This window comes from Palaemon carinicauda, chromosome 26 (assembly GCF_036898095.1).
Source record: "Palaemon carinicauda isolate YSFRI2023 chromosome 26, ASM3689809v2, whole genome shotgun sequence".
NCBI classification, from domain to species: domain Eukaryota; kingdom Metazoa; phylum Arthropoda; class Malacostraca; order Decapoda; family Palaemonidae; genus Palaemon; species Palaemon carinicauda.
The window spans coordinates 78,549,167-78,559,166 of NC_090750.1; the positions used below are offsets into that span (position 1 = coordinate 78,549,167).

The 10,000-nt window shown below is 38.2% G+C and overlaps 1 protein-coding gene across 1 annotated transcript in view; it reads left to right on the forward strand.

Moving 5' to 3' along the window:
* 5PtaseI (inositol polyphosphate-5-phosphatase A) overlaps nt 1–10,000 on the forward strand; it is a 297,544-nt gene that overhangs the window by 44,997 nt on the left and 242,547 nt on the right. The window lies entirely within an intron of this gene.

Sequence of the window (10,000 nt, forward strand, 5' to 3'; positions counted from 1 at the left end):
TTTTCTTATGTTTGTGTATTATTAATTATTTTGACTGTTTTTCTATTTCCATCAAATCAGTCGAACAAAATAGTTTTAAAAGTAGAACTTTTACTTGGGGCCAAAGAAAAATTATACAATATGATTTTTGAGGAAGTTGATATTACCTGCCGGCGCACCGCTGTTTAGACATCTTATTATTTAGATGTATAATGCTATTTCATGGATATAATATCTTTCATGAAATTAATTTCAAGAAATAAAAGTCTATTTATTAATATACCGTTATGAATAATCGATTCTAGCGAGGTCCTATGGACTTAGTTGGGTAGCTGGCTCTAATCCAGTGAGGCTCTTTTCACTCACTTTGGCAGCTGGCTCTACCTAATGGTGCCTTGCTGATTCAATTGAGTATTTGGAAAGCTAGCTGGCTTTATCTAGTGAGGCCCTATTCACTCAGTTGGGTAGCTGGCACTACAGTATCTATTGAGGCCCTGCTCACTCAGTTCGGCAGCTATCTCCATCCAGTAAGGCCCTGTTCACTCATTTGGGTGCTGTCTCTATCAAGTGTATCAAGTGAGCCCCTACTAACTCAGTTGGGTAGCTGGTTTTACCTAGTGAGGCTCTAATTGCTAAGTTGGGTGGGTAGCTGACTTTACTTAGTGAGGCCCTGCTGACTCAGTTGGATAGCTAGCTCTATCAAGTGAGGCCCTCTTCAGTCACTTGATTAGCTGGCTCTATCTAGTGAGGCGCTGCTCACTCAGTTGTGTAACTGGCTTAATCTAGTGAAGCTTTGCTGACTTAGTTGGGTACCTAGCTCTATCTAGCGAGGCCTTGTTCACTCACTTGCGTTGCTGGCTTTATCTAGGGAGGCCCTCTTCATTGAGTTGAATAATTGGCTCTACCTAGTGAGGCCATGTTCAATCAGTTGGGTAGCTAGGTCTATTTTATATGCCCCAAGCTCAAATAACCTAATTGGTTGATCGTTTGACATTCCTTTGGCCGTCCCAACTACAGGGAAATTGGTTCTGTCAAACACCAATGGTTGAGAAGGAAATATCTTCATTGATAAATAGCTCCTAGACCTAGCCAACATGGCCTTCCTTCTTATGTTGCTTTGTTAAAAAAAAATGAATTGTGTTTTAAATGTATTTATATGTCGTTTACTGGAATGGCATTCGTGAAGATAGTGTTTATTTAACAATCTTCCATATTACTTGATCATAAACATTTCAGAAAGAATTTGCGAAGTGTATATTTCATTTCTTTCTAACAATTATAGCCAAGCTATTTATAATTTCAATAGTCAGAATATTAAAGACATACCTTAACGTGAAATATCCTTTTAGTAAGTTCAGAAGAACTGTAATTATTTCTTATATTCCAATTAATCAAATACCGGACACTTAGCAGGAAAATTGATAAACCGTATATTTTCTTAATCCAAATATTTTAGTAGTAAATACTTGGTACAATCGATGCTTTTTGTCCTTTGTGTGCCAGAATGCTGTTAAGAAGTGCTGCCAGTACTTAATCAACCTCTCCCCCGTACCCCGACCCTTTCCTGTTTTCCAAGCCAAAGTAATTTACTCAAGTTAATGCGTCGTAAGTGCATGTATTTATGAGTGAGAGCAGGCTCGCTTTTTGGCAGTCTGTTAATGCGATCTGACCATGCGACTTTGCCAGGTTCCTTTTCGAATGGGCTCGCGTCGCTGATTATGAAAGCGGGGATAGAAACTTTGTGACTTGTCGCAGGATTAATGATCGAGTCTCTCTCTCTCTCTCTCTCTCTCTCTCTGGTACTGTTGCGTGTGCTTTCTAAGATTTACATAATTATTAATTTTTCCTATCTTAACAGTAGTGGTCTCTTGCTTGAGGGTGCACTCATGCACACTATTCTATCTTAGATATCTTCCTCTTGATATTTTAAAGTTTTTTTATAGTTTTATGTATGTTGCTACTGTTCATAAAATATTCTATTTTAAGTGTTCATTACTTCAATTGTAACTTATTAATTTCCTTGTTCATTTCTCACTGTTGCTTCACTTATAAGCATTTAATATGAAAAGTAGCTTCGCCTGGAACGGCCATTATTGCATGTGTTCGTGAAACGTTGTGTACCAACCGTGTTTCACACGATCGTACATAAATCATTTTGTATATATTATGCTTGTATCTGCGCTCTTCCCTCGCACTAAAAATAACCAGAATAGACATGTCTGCGTTTTTCCTCTGTAACATTGTCTGTTTCTCGAACATGAAATTTCCTGTTGCCTTGAGGTTTTGTATATAAAGGAGAGTGTTCTTTAATAAATTTACTCAGTTGATTGCTTCCTGCCTTTGAGTCACAACCTTCTCTCGGCCCGTCACGGTTGCCTTGTTTTAGGGTATAGAGAGCATTCGAAGTTCACTCTCAGGGCGATGTTTTACTCACCTAATTTGCTTAATGGTATGTTTTCTTCTTCTTCTTCTTCTTAAAAGGTGTGGTTGCTTGTCGGGGAAATAATTACGGTCTTTTAATGGATTTGTAAGGTGTAATATTCGTGAAACAGCAGATAAAAGTTCTGAGTTGAAGGATTTCAATTCGTTCTCTCTCTCTCTCTCTCTCCTCTCTCTCTCTCTCTCTCTCTCTCTCTCTCTCTCTCTCTCTCTCTCTCTCAAGTATGCGTTTCATAGCGTGTATTCCTCAAGCACAGTACAATCAAGACATATCTACATGTTCAAATACATTATACGCTGTGACTGGCACAACACACGAACATACGCTACCGGGGTTTTAGGCGATGTCAGGTAGGGCAGCCGATCGGGACTACAGTTTACCCCAGAACGCCAAAGCATAGTCCTTCAAATAAAGAAGGCAACGTGATTGGCCCATACAAATGGGGAATAATAATAATAATAATAATAATAATAGAAGTTAAGTTCGTCAGAAACTGCGCCAAGCCAATGATCAATGAATTATAGATGATATTTACGAAGGAAGTGTTGGAATTCTCGTTTTCTCTTTATAGAAAAGCATTTCCATACCTAAAGGGTGCACTACCCTTGGCTGTTCGCTCCTCGCCATTAATACAAGGCACATTAGAATCCTAACCCATTATCAGTCGTGAGACATTTCTCATGAAAAACTACGAGCAACGATATCAGGGTAAGTTTCTTCAGATGTTGAAAGTAATATTGGTTTAATAAGGGTATTTTTAGATGGTTGTAAGTGGTTTTTATTTCATAGAAAATAGTAATGTTCTTCTCAGAGCCTAGGAGATAATGGCATTAATTAATTTTACTAACACTCCTTGAGAAACTGGATTAACACTGCTCCAGCAAGTAGCGTAGATATTAGTATTAATTTCCTGCATGTAATAATGGTAACATTCTTTTCAGGTAATATAATCTTTTAGTTGTAAGACTTGAGTATAGTAATTGTAGAAATGTTTCACATAGAACTTTTAGTCTTATAGAGCAACGTGTTTTCCTTGTAGATTCTTTATAGTTCTTTGGGTCACAGCACCAACCACTTTTATGCACAGGAAACATCAACTTTTTTCTGTACAGTAGATCCTTCAAGTAACATCACCAACTTTTTTTGTGTACAGTAGATCCTTCATGTAACATCACCAACTATTTCATGCACAGTAGATCCTTCAGGTAACATTAGTAAACATTCCTCCCACACAGGTCTTGCTTCCTGACGGACGCGTCCAGACAGTGGAATATACAGTCAGCAAGGACGGTGGCTTCCTCGCTAACGTGGTCGCCAAAGGAGTCAAGACATACGCTTAAACGACACGGCTTTACCCTAGTAAAGCTTTGATTAGGAATAATTGATGTGATCACCAGAATTCATCTGTTGAACAATTATTTCATCTCCTTATTTATGAATATGTGGCACTCTTTAAATATGTATTTTAGTTAAATAAATGGATGTATTTGAATTTAGTCTCTGTTTCACCCTCTCGATGCTCGATGCTTTAAAGTTGCATTTGGAGTCACTGGTTTAGATTTCTTTGACCAGTACTGTACTTGAATCAAACCTTCAAATGTTACGATAGCTTGATTGGACTTCGTTTCAGATGAATTAAGCTTATTATTCTACCCAGTACTGTACTGCGTCCCTACGATTACTGTCTTGTGGTACACTGTAGACATCACATTAAAGATCTTTCCAGCGGTCACCTTTTTAGCTTTCTGCTAAACCTTCGTTCCCTTTTCCATTTTGCAGTGCAGTTTCTTAACTCATACTTCATATTGTAAGTTTTTGGATCTGTTTCCAAAGGTCCAGATCCATTAGATATATATTTTTTATATATAATGGAAAAGTTATTCAGCCATTTTTTGGAATAGCCTGACTCTACCGGGCGAGAACCCATTCACAAAAAGGAAAGTGTGTTCAGATGCTCATAACACTGGTTTACAAAGAAAATGAGGCAAGCACAAAAATACTCGTTTTTACCTAATTTGGGGGTGCTGAATTCAAATTTGAAATCCGTTTTTACTGATCACCTCTAGTTTTTTTTAGATATGCATAGTGTGCATTTTGTGCATATACAGTAAATTAAGTCGTATATGCATTCAGGGTTAATTCTAATATTGTGAGACTTATGGCTTATTTTTTAGTTATTATGCACTAAATGTAAGTGATTGCATTACATTATATATATAATTTTATATCAATACGGATTTTGGCAGTTAGAGCAGCAGGTCTCAATCCACACTCAGTAGAGCTCTGGCAGTCATTGGAAGAGGTTGTCTCGCAGGTGGCGCAGGAGGTTGGTGTCCCTCAACTATCGTGTTACACATCTTTTGGGTAGCTAAATATTAGTATTACATTTTCCAATGCACATTTTATTGCCTTGCATATGATTTAGTTTTACTTTGTTATATTTTCAAATTCTCCAATGGCTTCAAGCACGTCAAAACATCGAGGATGCCTCAACAAGGCCAATTCTTTCTGCTACGTGTGTGGGGACTTCACAACAGTTGCACAGCGTCGAACCATCACTTCCCTCCTCAGAACCACCTACTTTCACTATTTTGACTGTAAAATTGGTGATCAGGACAAGTCTTGGGCTCCACACATCTGTTGTAAACCCTGCTACAATGGACTACCTGCATGGTTTAATGGCAAGAAAGCGGCTTTCAACTTTGCTGTCCCGATGGTTTGGAGAGAGCCACGAAGCCATGCAGATGATTGTTATTTTTGTTTAACTAATATAACTGGTTTCAATGCATCTTCGAGGAAAAAGATCAAATATCCCAACCTTCCATCTGCTATGAGACCCGTTCCCCATTCAGATGATCTTCCTGTACCCACACCTCCAGTAAATAAGGATCTTCTTTCCTCATCAGATGAAGAAATGCCTTCAAGGGAGGATACTGCCGAGTCTGTATTTTTGGAAGATATCGAGTCTACATATTCAGGAACAAGTGGCAACGAGCCACACTGGATCACGCAAGAAGACCTGAATGATCTTGCTCGTGAGATTTGTACCTGTCAAAACAGCAGTCAGAGCTCTTGGCTTCTCGGCTTAAACAGTGGAACCTAGTCCAGGAAGATGTAAGGATCACCAGTTTCAGGAATCGGAACAAAGACCTTGCTTTCTTTTTCGACATGGAAAACAAATTTTGCTACTGCACAAACATACCTGGCATGTTCACGTCCCTTGGTTTGCCACATAATCCTTCAGACTGGCGTCTTTTCATAGACTTCCAAGCGAAGTCTCAAGGCTCTGCTTCTGCACAACGGGAATAAATATGCCAGCATTCCCATTGCACACTCTGTCCATCTAAAGGAGTCCTATGACAATATTGAGCTTCTTTTAGAAGCTATTAAGTACAGCGACTACCAATGGAGTCTGTGTGGGGACTTCAAGGTCATTGGTCTTCTTATGGGTATGCAAGCGGGCTTCACAAAGTACTGTTGTTTTCTCTGTCTCTGAGATAGTCGAGCTGTATTCCAGCATTACAAGCAGAAAGACTGGGGGTCTAGAATCCTCTGGTGGACATGAATAAGGTGCTTCTCCCTCCTCATCACATCAAGCTTGGTTTGATGAAGAATTTCATGAAGGCGTTGGACAAAAATGGTGCTGCCTTCCAACACCTGTCTACTGTGTTCCCAGGTGTTAGTGCTGCTAAGCTCAAAGAGGGCATCTTTGTAGGACCTCTGATCCGAGAAGTGATGAAGGTTACTGATTTTGAGGAGCTTCTTAACTTAAAGGAAGTGAGAGCATGGGAAGCATTCAAGTCAGTCTGTAGTGGCTTCCTTGGTAACACACGCGTACCAGATTACCAATCCTGTACTGAAAAGTTGCTAAAGTCTTACGAGGATATGGGGTGCCGAATGTCACTCAAGATTCATTTTCTGTATTCCCACCTCAACTTTTCCCTGCCAAACCATGGAGCAGTGAGTGATGAGCATGGAGAAAGATTCCACCAAGACATTACGAAGATGGAGAGCAACTATCAAGGCAAATGGAACCCCGGCATGATGGGAGACTTCTGCTGGATGCTCTTACGTGACATCCCGGAGGCAAAATACACCAGATCTTCTAAGAAAACACTCTTTTGACTGTCTGTGGTACTATGAATTGTGTAATTGCGTCATCCAAGTATATTGATTCAATCAGTGTTCTTTATCTATCCTCTTTTATCTGTTATAAGGTGCTGTAACTCTTGAAATGTGCAAATATATTCTCTGTTTATACTAAAATGAGAATATTTAAAAGCCAGAAAACTAGAGGTGATAGAGCAAAACTATATAAATTTGAATTTAGCACACCCAAATTAGCAAAAAACACCTATCCCCATTCTTGCCTCAGACCAAATTTTTTTTTTGTAAACCAGAATGACTTGGTCTGCAGAACTAGCAGCGACACAAAACAACGAAATAAAGCCCTTTGTTTTCAGTCGGTTGCTACAGTTTAGTCATCTGTTCTGCCTACGAAGATTAAGTTTCGATTCAGCCGATATAACACCAAAATGAAAAAAAAAATTAACAGGATTATTTTAATTTTACATAAGATCAAAGGAAACTTGTATCCGAGTTAGCAGATAGTAATTTCTCCTCCTTCGTTATCACACCTCAACGCCCACTTTGGTCCCTTCTTCACACCTTTGTTCTTGTTGTTGTGTTATTGTTGTTGTTGAGCGAGAGGAGGATAAAACATCAATGCCTCTCTTCTCTTATACTGGAAAATAAAGGAAGTATTTTATTCATCACCTGGAATCCAGCTCGCAGACCCTTATGAATATTTTCTACCGCTCACAGTGCGGCAACTTTAATCTGGAGAACCGAGAGTCAATACACACTGTAGGCAAGGCTTCAGATTTTCTCTCTCTCTCTCTCTCTCTCTCTCTCTCTCTCTCTCTCTCTCTCTCTCTCTCTCTCTCTTTGGTTAGGGATCCTTTTGAAGAAAAATATCCAATATCCCTTTCACCAGGTGTTTATCCCTTGCTTTTTTGAAAAGCTTAAAGTTTGATGGCGACACTTTTCCGAGCAATTTTAAAGTGCCTTGTGTCCTGGAGGTGCCTCTATCTGGAAGAGTATTTGCAACATTTTGTTCGTCGTGAGGATCGTGGGTTTTTTTTTTTTTTTTTTTTTTTCTTTTTTTTTATGGTGAAATATATTTTCTTTGTATTATATCTCCTGCAATTGTTTCTTATTTTCTATCTTGGTAATCTCATATGTATTCTATTTGTTTGAGGTGACATAGATAATTTATTGTTTCTCATATATATTTGGGAAATATAGTTATTTGGTAAAATTGTAAAAGAGTGATGAAAAGGTCTATGGTGATATACATTGAGAGAGAGAGAGAGAGAGAGAGAGAGAGAGAGAGAGAGAGAGAGAGAGAGAGAGAGAGAGAGAGAGAGAGAGAGAGAGAGAATCTTTGTCCCCATCAAAAGAAATGGATGTAGAAAGAAGACTTTACAATACACCCGGATATGGGAAACAAGAAGAGTTGGAGCCTCTTTTATGAGGGAAATAGGTATTTTAATCTCTTTTAAAAAGGGCAAAGAGTTTTTTGTTTCATCTTTTAAAGTATTGAAAAGCCTTTCATGCTTCCATTCATTTATTTTATTTTATTATAGAAGTCGGTAATAAAAGAGGCTTCTAATTGGATGACAAATCGTACTAAACGCAGTAGCATAACTTTGATGTTTATCTTGTTAATTACACTTTGACATTGATAGCAATTGCTTTTGACTGCTTTTTTATAGGCTTCTTCTTCTTTTTTTTTTCTTTTTTTTTGGCATCCCTGATCGATGGTCCATTGGAAACGTCCCTGCCTGGCGATCTGCTGGACTGGGATTTGAGACCTGCTTAAGCTCGATAGTTTCTTGTATTGTCTGCAACCTCAGCATCCTTGTGAAGTAAGGATGGTGGGTTTGAGGGAACCTATAGGCATACTTGCTGAGTCACCTGCAGCCATTGCCTGGCCCTCCCTGGTTCCAGCTTGCGTAGCGAGGGAGCTTGGGCACTGATCAGTCTCTAGGTCATTGTCCTGCTTGATATTGCAATGTCACTGTTCATTGCCTCTGCCATTCATGAGCGGCCTTTAAACCTTCAAGAGTGCTTATTTGCATCACTTGGTTTTTCTCATTCGAAGCATTTGGATGGTTTGAAGCATAAGATTCTGTTTCACATCATAAACTTTAACGAACTTAATGGCGTTTTCCGGAGTTTTTTTTTTATGCAGATTCTAAATCTTGTGATCTACACCTTGAGATGTTTGCAGAAGTATTATTCCATTTCCATTGTTCCCCTTTTTGCTTTGGACTGGCGAGACGATAAAACTTTCGCGATATATATATATATATATATATATATATATATATATATATATTCCTATATTCAGTATATATATATATATAAGTATATTCAGTATGTATATATATATATATATATATATATATATATATATATATATATTAAATATAATACATATGTATATTCCTATATTCAGTGTATATATATATATATATAGATATATATATATATGTATATATATACACATAAATAATATATTCAGTATATATATATACAGTATATATATATATATATATATATATATATATATATATATATATATATATATGGTTTAGAAAAATATTGTGCTATAATTTAAAAGGTTCCAAAAGAAAAAGAATCGCTGTAGAAAAAAAATGCATATGTAAAGAATGATCTACAAAAGAGAGATAAGGAAAAATATATTCTATAAAATAATTCAACCAACAAAGTGAGACTTAAAGCCCCTATTACACTTGTCCGGTTTCCTACGGCGCCGTCGGTCGCGACGCTAGCATTTGTTCAAACCGGAGCGTGTGATAGGAAATTGGTCGTATGAAAGCTCACCCAGGGCCGGGCGGATGAACTTTGGCCAGTACTAAAGTTGGCCGTACGGCCGTCGTAGTCAGGACCGAGGACGTAGCGTGTAATTGCTCACCATATGGTATGACATCAGTCTGAGTGGCTGAAGGATGCTCATGTTGACTATTTGCTTCTCTCATGCAAGTGTCCTTTCTTTCTGTTGAAGGTGATACCTGACTTAAGAGTTCTATGTGTCGTGGTCCATTCGCATGTAGTTAAACCAGTCATCTTTTTCTAGTGGTAGTTCCTTCATTAAGTTAATATGAGAGTATTTTTGTCGTTTATGCAGCCATTGTTTGAACCAAATCTTCCTTTTTCTTGTTTTCACCTCCAAGTAGCAGGCTAGAGCAATAGGAACGAGAATGTCGTCGAGATAAAACATGTCACTCCTCCACCACAAACAGTGCCACACTGACTGACTTGCCTCCGGCCGTTCAAATACGTGTAATAGCTCTAGCCGTAAGCCACAATTTTCCTACGGCGCCGTAGGCCAGGTTGGCCGTAGGAAACTGGATACGTGTAATAGGGGCTTAAGTGAACCCGTCACACGTAACTGTAGTTTGAGTTTAACCACCTCGATCTTTGAAAAGCAAAACTCATACATCATGGCAGTAGTTATTATTATTATTATTATTATTATTATTATTATTATTA